General features: G+C 38.8%; 1 long non-coding RNA gene across 1 annotated transcript; it reads right to left on the bottom strand.

The window, feature by feature from the left end:
- Positions 1-3,493: 3,493 nt before the first annotated feature.
- On the bottom strand, positions 3,494-8,996 carry LOC309836102. The gene is made up of 3 exons (XR_014298097.1): positions 8,857-8,996; positions 6,117-6,286; positions 3,494-3,860 (listed from the first exon to the last, which is right to left on the bottom strand). It is a non-coding gene; the product is annotated as an uncharacterized lncRNA (long non-coding RNA).
- Between the last annotated feature and the right edge of the window lie 1,025 nt (positions 8,997-10,021).

Consider the following 10,021-nt stretch of genomic DNA (forward strand, 5'->3'; position numbering starts at 1 on the left):
TTTGATCTTTCTAAATAAGATACTGAATTTTTGGAAAAACATAAAAATCGAGGCAGTAAAATTTCAGACATTATTGATGGCAAGTTTTCACTTAAAGGTGTTTAAATAATTTCATGTGCAATTCAATATATATATATATATTTTATTTTTTTTTTTTTGCGGTACGCGGGCCTCTCACTGCTGTGGCCTCTCCCGTTGCGGAGCACAGGCTCCGGACGCGCAAGCTCAGCAGCCATGGCTCACGGGCCCAGCGGCATGTGGGATCTTCCCAGACCGGGGCACGAACCCGTGTCCCCTGCATCGGCAGGCAGACTCTCAACCACCGCGCCACCAGGGAAGCCCAATTCAACATTTTTGAGCTTAGTAATGTTTTCTAGGGATCTTGGGAGATGCAAGAAATGTTAGCTGTAAAAAATTAAACCTTGTTCTTAGTACACAGGCAATATATTTTAAAGAGAAAAGTTTACAATAAAATCTTATTGGATTTTGTACAGATGTTATCCAGATAAAGCTATGGAGAAAATCTGAAGATTCAGCCAAAATTTAGAAACATATGCTTTTAAATTTGGCTACGTTAAAGCCATGACAAGATCACTACTCTGATTGTGCTATAAAAGATATAAATTATCAGTCTCTTTACCACTACTCCAGGTAACTCTCATATTTGTACGATGTACCAATTAAACCCTGGAGAAAATTAACTAATATATCTGAAAACAGTGGGCTTCAAATAAGGAAAACTGGAAGACAATTAAATGCCAATAGTATATTAGTGCTGAAGTTGCCAAAATAATTTGAAAATTACATCACACTTTTTACATTCACTTTATTAGTAGTTGAATGTGGAAACAAATGTTAGAAAATAATTCTTTTTGACATTTAACTTTAATAAAACTCTTTCTGAATAAGATGTTACTCTCTTTTTTTTTTTTAAAGCAATAAAACCATTTATTTCTCTTAATAGCCATCCAAAAGCATTAAAGTTATTCTCTGGCTTAACAATAAAGACTTGTTTTCAGTCATCAAGGCTGATCTATTCCTGCAAATCTCTATGGATTGAGAGTGATCTATTAATAAAATTAAGTCAACAAATGGATGGGACATGCCAATAAATGATGTTTGTGACTTTGATAACTGAGGTAGTTAATATATGTAAACCTCAGACTATAACTGAGGCTAGAAAATGCTTTGCTTAACATCGCTGTTTGTGAAAAAAATCTGAGAACGTAAGGATTGGACAGCAGGACAAATAACGTGGACAGTGATATAAATTCTCCACTTCCTGAGGCTACAAGTAATCTACTGACTCTCCAGTGAATGGAACTGTCTTTGGAAGACTTGATGCAGTCATCTCTGTCACATCATGACGGACTGGGTCTCCACTGACCTAATGATAGTAGTGTCAAAGGATTACAGAAACTATTCCTCGACTATCAACCAATAATTTGGAAATTAGTATGATGATTTTGGAGAAAGTTATGCTAAAATATCACGTGGTAAAGGTTTTAAAAAATATGTGTCGTTTAATTCAAGTAGTTAATGGATAAAGGAAGATATAATATATATGATTCATATATATATATATACAATTTATATGATCATAACAGTTGTTAAAATTTGTAATATCATAAAAAGTATCATTTTTCCCAAGTGCACATAAAACAAATAAATAAGAACTGAGAATTCAGAAGACTGAGTAATTTTTTTTTCTTCTCAAAATGAGTTTAGTGTAAGTTATTGTAAGTTTAGTGCAATACCAAACAAAATTCCCATGGAAAGTTTGGGGGGGTCATAGGCAAAGTGATTCTGAAGATGATCAGGAAAACCAGCCATATGAAATTGAAGAATAAAGTTTTGAAAAAGAGGAAACCAGAAGCATTTTTCTCCATACATTAAGCTTTGACAGACAGCTCACTTTGATCCTGGTGAACGGATCAATGGATGAAATAGATGAATTAAAAACACAGTGACATCTTGCAGAAACAGTAAATAACATTAACAGCACCATGAAGTTATGAAAAACAGAAGGATTACATGTTTCCGAAACAATGTATTATCTGCTGAGAAAACAAAAACAAAACCAGATCAAGTCTATCGTTACATATGGAGGAAAATGCAGGGGGAATATTTCTCTGTTCTCAAGACGGTCAAGAATTTTACAGTCAAAGCAACGGAAGAGAGTGTGATGGTTAATCAATACAGCCAACTACATAAAAAGCTTCTCTATTTCACAAATCAGCATAAATAATATTAAAAGGCAACAACAACCCAGGGAAGAACTGCAGCAAACATGGCAACCAATAGATTAATGTCCTTTATGCAGAAAAACAGGGTATAAATCAATAGATGAGATAATAGTGCACCTAGGAGAGGAGTCTGCAAGGAATGTGAACAGGCAGTGTATTAAAGGAAAAGCTTATAACCAGTATATATGAAATCATCTTACCTTTGCTTTCAGTGAACAACTTTTTCTATCATGTTAATGAATATTTTTCCCCTGAGGATGTTTATAAAAATATGTTGTGGTTTGGTATGTTTCCCACTGTAAGGTTACTATTTTCCCCTTTGTAATTAATGTGTCACATAGAGATATAACTTGAGATTATGGAAATACCTTGATTCTCATCTTATTTTGGGAACTACTTTTAGCATCCAGTGATGATTTTTGCTTGAAACAATGTTTACTGTGGCGTTTGCCAAATGGGGATTTTCTACGTTCATCATTTTTCTATAACTGGAATTCTACTGAAAGGTCAGATTTCTCCATTGGTGGAGAAAGCTGGCAGACACCACCACCTATGGTGTCTACCAAATGGTGATTTTCTATTTCTGTCTTTCTTTCTATGCGTATTAATTGGGATTCTACTGTGAAGACAGATTTTTCCATCAGTGGAGAAGCCAGGCAGAAGACACGTTAACCAAATGATCAAAGTTAACGTCATCTGCAATGGGGCAAATTGGCGTGTTTCTAGGTGTGATACAACAAGGACCTAACATCTCTTCTGTAGAGAATGCAACCCTGACATGTAGTCTTGAGGAAATGCCCAGCAAACCGGAACGGAGGAACTTAGATGAAACAGCTGACCACTAGTCCTCCAGAGTGTCAAGGTCTCGAAGGACAGACCCCGAAAATATCCAGATTAAAGGAAATTAACAAAATACGGCAACTAAACGCAACCAACTTTCGGCCTTGAATTCTATCCTGGACCAGAAAATGGACACTAATGCAACGGTAAGATTTGAATGAAATGTGTAAGTTAGATAACAGTAGTGTACCAATGTTATCTTTTTCTAATTTTTGTATCTGCAGTGTGGCTACCTAAGCTGTTATCATAAGGGGAGTTGGGGTGAAGGATATACAGGAATTCTTTATCGTATTTTTTCAAATTTTAAAATTCAACACACAAAAAAATTAAAAAGGAAGTGAATGCATAGGACTTTCTGAAAATAGTTTATTGATCTACCTACTTCAAGACACTTAACAGTGTTTCAGCATTTCTCCACTTCACTCTACTGGACAATTTTCCTAAAGAAAGAATCAGAGTTGTAGGCAAAAAACACATCATAAACATTTTCATGACAGTGTTTTTATTTTTATATAAATGCAGTAGATTTATATAAAGACTGCCACAGAAGCAACCAAAATTGGGTCTAAATATTGTTTGATGACATGATATTTGGGAGCTTGGTGGGGATTTTCTATGCAGCAAAATCCGAAACCAGACCAAGAGCCTCAAAAGAACACACACCCAAAGACAGAAATAAGTGGAAAGTGTTCAGATCTCTTCCATTATTCAATAGGTCTGCTGTTCAGTTGCCGTGTTCAGATGAATCCTGTGACTTTAAAGAATATCACACACCTGGAAGAGAGAAAAGGCAGCGACTCAGACCTCACGGTGGCTATTTGGGGCTTTCAGAGCTTCTGGGACTCCTCTGGACGTTCTAAAGACTGACATAAACACACACGCACACACACACACACACAAAACCTCTGTACAAACAGCCTCTGATCAAAGTAACAGCTACTGATGACCATATTTTCCAAGAATTAAACCACTTAACCATTAGACATGGAAAAGTTTCATGATACCCATGCAGGTTACAATATACACTATACTTAAATATTTCTTGTGGACGTACAGAGAGAAGAATAGATACATTGAAGGAGAGGTGGATAGAAATATAGATAGAAAGATAGATAAATAGGAAGAAAGAAAGATAGAAAGATAGATGATAGATAGATGATAGAGATAGATAAATAGATAGATGATAGAGATAAATAGATGATAGATACATAGATAGATAGATGATAGACATAGATAGATGATAGAGATAGATAAATAGATAAATGATAGATGATAGAGATAGATGATAGATAGATAGAAGATAGATATAGATAGATAGATAGATGATAGAGATAGATAGATGATAGAGATAGATAAATAGATGATAGAGATAAATAGATGATAGATAGATGATAGATAGATAGATGATAGAGGTAGATAAATAGATAAATGATAGATGATAAAGACAGATAAATAGATAGATAGATAGATAGATAGATAGAGATAGATGATAGATGATAGATAGATAGATAGATAGATAGAGATAGATGATAGATAGATAGATAGATAGATAGATAGATAGATAGATAGATAGAGATAGATGATAGATAGATAGATAGATAGATAGAGATAGATGATAGATAGATGATAGACAGACAGATAGATAGATAGATAGATAGAGACAGATGATAGATAGATAGATAGATAGATAGATAAATAGATAGATGGATAGATAGATGATAGAGATAGATAGATATAGATAGATAGATGGTAGAGGCAGCCACACCACACTGCAGTGGGGACTGTGGATCCAGGAATGCTTGGGAGTGAAAACTAATTCCGATGGTGGTCTGAGCCCAATTCTTTGACTTCTTATCTGGGTCAGGTTGACCGTGGGCCCCACAGGTTTGTGCCAAGAGTCTCATTCAGGGAGGTAGAGAGGGTCTGTCTACCTGTGATGTCCCCCATTTTTCCATTACACTGCCCCTCCAAAGGGTTTGCATTTTGTAGGGACAGTTGGAAACCACGTGTCTGCTCTGTACAGATCAGGATCCTCCCCAGGAGGCAAATGCAAAATCTGAGTGAGTTTAATAGAACAAACCTTATTTTCAAACATGGGGTTTGAAACATATTGGTTTACAGAAACTACCAAAAAAAGGGAAGTCATTCTGGGACTAGTGTCTGCACAAAGCCCTTATGGTCCCCGGGATGGAGGGGCTCCGAGGAGGGAGTGGTGTCCAGCACTGGGGTACAGGGTAGCTCATGAAGCAGATAGGAGCCATGGTCTGCGGTGGAGGGATGTCTCAACTCTCAGAGGTGGGCAGGTAGGGCCCCTGGGGGCAAAGACCCACCTCACTCTCCCCAACTTTCTCATTTCTTGCTTTCCTGTGGCTGATTTGGTGGGAGAGGAAGCTCTCTGATGTGGTCCATCCAGGTCAACCTTGGCCAACCTCCAGGCACAGAGTGGGATGAGGAAAGGTGGAGAGGAGGTGTCCCTCTCAAGCCTGCACCTACTTCTCAACCCTTTGATTTTCTTTCTTTTTTTTTAAAATTTTATTGAAGTATAGTTGATTTTCAGTGTTGTGCTAATTTCTGCTGTACAGCAAAGTGACTCAGTTATACGTATATATACATTCTTTTTCATATTCTTTTCCATTATGGTTTATCACAGGATATTGAATAGAGTTCCCTGTGCTGTACGGTAGGACCTTGCTGTTTATCCATCCTATATATAATAGTTTGCATCTGCTAATCCCACACTCTCGATCCATCCCTCCCCCATCCCTCCTCTCCCTTGGCAACCAAGTCTTAAACCTTTTGATTTTCTACTCATTCCCCCCACATGGACCCCACCAGAAAAGTTTGACTCCCACCTTGCCGTTCCTGTTTATCTGGAGCTCAAAGGCTCCAGTGTAATCCTGAACCCCAATCCACCAAGCCTGACACTTGCTTGACACGTCAAAGGTGGAGATGGAGGAATTGAGAAAATCCTTTCTCAGGGCAGAAGGATGATGAAAATGCCCCGAGAACTGTGAAGTGCGAATCACTGACCTCTCTGAGCGTGAGATGAAAACAAACAAAATCCTTGTCTTTCTCAGCAGTGTCTTATGTGAGGGAAAGAGGCCCGTTTTGAGTGTCAGAAGCTGCATCTTTCTCTGGGCATCTCTGACATAAAATCTTCATTTCCTCAAGGCAGCTGTGTCCTGGGGAGACTACAGTGACTGTCTCACAAATGAAAATGAGAGAAACCAAACACATTCATATTTATGTTTGTCAAACGATTCCTCCTATTTCTCTAGGAACAAATAGAACTGGAAATAAACACGACATTAATATTGGTTCTATTCAAGTGATGGTATGGTGAGAAATTCTTACTTTCTCCTTTTATGCTATTATTTTTTTCCAAAATATTTTTACTTTTATAATCAAGGAAAAAAACCTTTTTTTCCCCAAAGGGACCAGAGTCATACCTGGTGATAGAACATCAAGTTTGAGAGGTTATATTTCGGGGAAATGAGACAAGACTACATAAGAGGTACGTTGCCCATCATTTCTCTAGGTACTCAAAATTCTTTGCTTTGATAAATTTTGATCCTTACGTAATTATATTATATTAGCTTTCTGCAGAGTCACATTTTCTGAATTCTGTTATAGGCTTACCTTTTATTCAACGTTGCTACTCTTTTGACAATTTACGAGACTTCACGTGCATATGTTAAAAGATATCTTATAAAATAAAATTGCTCTTTTCTTTGGAACATCTGTCTCCCTTATGTGGCAGTTATAGGGCAATTTCCTGGGAAATTTATTATCAAAACAGAAGAAGGAAAAGAAACCTCAGGATAAACTGTGGAAATTATGTTGTATATGGCATGATTAAAAGATAAGATGCCTTAACGCAAGAATTCTGGAAAGGCTTTTTTTTTTCCTAATGTTTCCTTGATTTTATGCAAATAATCTGAGTTCACTTTTTGCCTCAGTTTCTCAGGATGTGACTCATTTGAATACATGTTCTAAGACAGCTGAGCATGAGAGAATATTTGGAAATTTTCAAATATGACGATATCCATTTTCTTCCCAAAACTGTCAGTTAAGGTGCCAAATTAAAGCGCAGTTTCTGCAAGAAACTGTTTTGTATCCGTAAGCTTTCATTTTGTTAGTTGGGAATGACTGCAACTCCCCAAGAATTTACTACTTGGAACAACTGGCCAGCAATTGTGTTTAAATATTCTCCATCCTTTACTCTCCTCCTTCTTTCCTTCTTTCCTTCCTCTCTCTCTGTCTCTGTCTCTCTCTCTCTCACTCACACACACACACACAATTTAATGCCAACAAAGTGCAAAGCACTATTCAGGACAAGAATGATACTTTTTAATATGCTTATTATTAGAATTGACAGACACAAGGACGTATAAGTTTAGGATCTTCATAAAAATGTTACAATTTTTCCTATTCTCAAACTTGTTGCATAATCCTGAGTCTTAACCATACATCTCTCTGCATTATTATAAATTATTATTATTATCATCATCATCAGTCAGATGGGAGCCAAAAAAGCAAATGACTTCACTTTAACATCTTCAAGTATCAAATTGTTAATAAATTGATCAAAGCTGTGGTGACACAAATATACATGTGCAAAAGACTAGCTGAGAAGATGGGGCCATCGGAGGGACGGGCGGCAGGTGCCCTCCCTACCACTGGGCAGCAGGTCAGGGCCTTAACATGCATCCACGTGGACCCCTAGCAAAACCAGTGTGAATCTTTAAAATTAATTTTGCAAATGTAGATAAGGAATTAGATACCCTAGATCAAATTGGGCTACTCTTTCTTATACATTCCTGGCGTAGAGGGATATAGTTGGCTCTTTTTTCTAAACAAAAAAGAAAAGATTGGGGCTTCCCTGGTGGCGCAGTGGTTAAGAGTCCGCCTGGTGATGCAGGGGACACGGGTTCGTGCCCCAGTCCAGGAAGATTCCACATGCCGTGGAGCGGCTGTGCCCGTGAGCCATGGCCGCTGAGCCTGTGTGTCCAGAGCCTGTGCTCCGCAACGGGAGAGACCACGACAGTGAGAGGCCCGCGTACTGCAAAAAACAAAAAAAAAAAAAAGATCTCTCTTTAAAGCATATCTTCTGAGAAAAATAGATGAATTCTATGGAATGGGGCTTTATTTTTCGTTCTCGATGAGCTATAGTAAGACTTCTTATGCCAAATATCTCTTCAAAATATACCTTTTGGGGAATATTAGTTCTTTGAAATAGGAATTTATGATTAGTTCAAAGTGAACAGGCCATGGTTTCTTTTTCCTGAGAGATCCTTTAAAAAGTCTGAGTTCTAGATTTTTGTCTAAGCACAATGAAAACTAAAATAAAAACTCTTTCACTCTGTACAATCAAAAAAAAGGGCAAGTTATTTGTCCCACGGTGTCTGATCTGGAAAATCTGTTAGCCACGGGGCATTTTAGTTCTTTGAAGATTTCATTATAGCAAGTAGAATAACGCATGACAGAAAGAATGCACACACAGTATGGGGAACACGCAGCGTATAAACTTTTATGGAGCTAATTCCCTTCATTAAATAGGAGAAGGCACTTTGAACGGCTGGGTTAACACCTGCAGAGCCATAAGCTTCGCGTGGATTATAATATTTCTATTCGATGCTTCATGTTTTTTGCAATCACGGTGCACATCTAAGGTTTTGAGTCTTAAGGTTAAAGCTGGTGCCTTTACAGCCCGGCCTCACTGGGAACCGGGAACCCCAGAACTGTTCTAAAGCAACAGCGTTTTACCCACCTCTGTCTTTTTCGGACAATCAGGCTCACTCTCCTTCCCAGCAAGGAAAATTGTGTTCCTCATCTGCAAGCAAACGGTTTCACAGATAAGGGCTGCAGGAGGCTCTGCCTGCAGCCAGCCGCTCGGGGCGGGAGGGGCCGAGCGCTCTACGGAATCCGGGGACAGACACAGGGTCAGGAGTCGCAGTGCGACCTTTGCAGCATTGCAGTGACAAGCACTTTGGGAATTTAAACGTTTGTGAAAGGAAGCCTCAGCGAAGGGCTGCAGGAGCCTGCTTCTGGTGTTGGGAAAAACAACCAAAGTAAGTGGTCTCTCCCTGTCTAGACAGAATGGTACTGTCCCAGACAGAAAGGTCTCCACAGGCCAGACAGTCAGTGCAGCACCGCAGCGCTGAGAGTGCCACGATGCCCTGGTGTAAAACACGACACACAAAACAACGGCTGTGTCCTCGGGGTGATTAACAGGGCCAGCCCAGCAGACAGCCTGGGGGGTGTGTGTGTGTGTGTGTGTGTGTGTGTGTGTGTGTGTGTGTAGTTCTCTGCACAGGGCTCGTGTTTTGGGTCACAAATTCAGACACAAGCCCAGTGCAACAGCAATCCACGTGGATGTTTAAATGCTATAAATACACAGAGAAAATTATTTTGAGCTCCAGATTGCTTCTAATGGAAAACACAATTCGGTTTCATTATTTTATTTGAACATCAGTTTTCAAACTCAGAATTCCAGCCATGATGTCAGCAACATCTAAGTTCTACTTGGATTTTGATTCAGAAGAAAAATGGTTCAGAACCCATGTTATTGGGACAGGGTATAGTTTTAAATCTTGACTTGGTAAATTTCACACTTCAAAAAAAAAAATTCTCCTCATTTTCCCACCTGGTTCACAGCCACAAAAGACAATGATTCCTTGGCTTCCCTGTGGCAGTGCCCTGGGTCTCCTGTGACATGGGTACCCCTTTATCATTCCAAGCAGCTCTCGGATGTTAGGAGACCCAAGGCAAAGGCTGTGTGAATTGGGGATACATTTAATTCTTAAGGTCTTACTTTGTCTTAGACACACCCCTACCGAAGACCACAGAGAGTAGTAACTTAGTCCCTTTCGGGATATTTTTCTGCTAAAGAGAACAGTAAAATGTACTTGGCTTTAAACAACTTAAATGTGCCG

This window comes from Grampus griseus, assembly GCF_964374135.1.
Source record: "Grampus griseus genome assembly, chromosome: 18".
Taxonomy (NCBI): domain Eukaryota; kingdom Metazoa; phylum Chordata; class Mammalia; order Artiodactyla; family Delphinidae; genus Grampus; species Grampus griseus.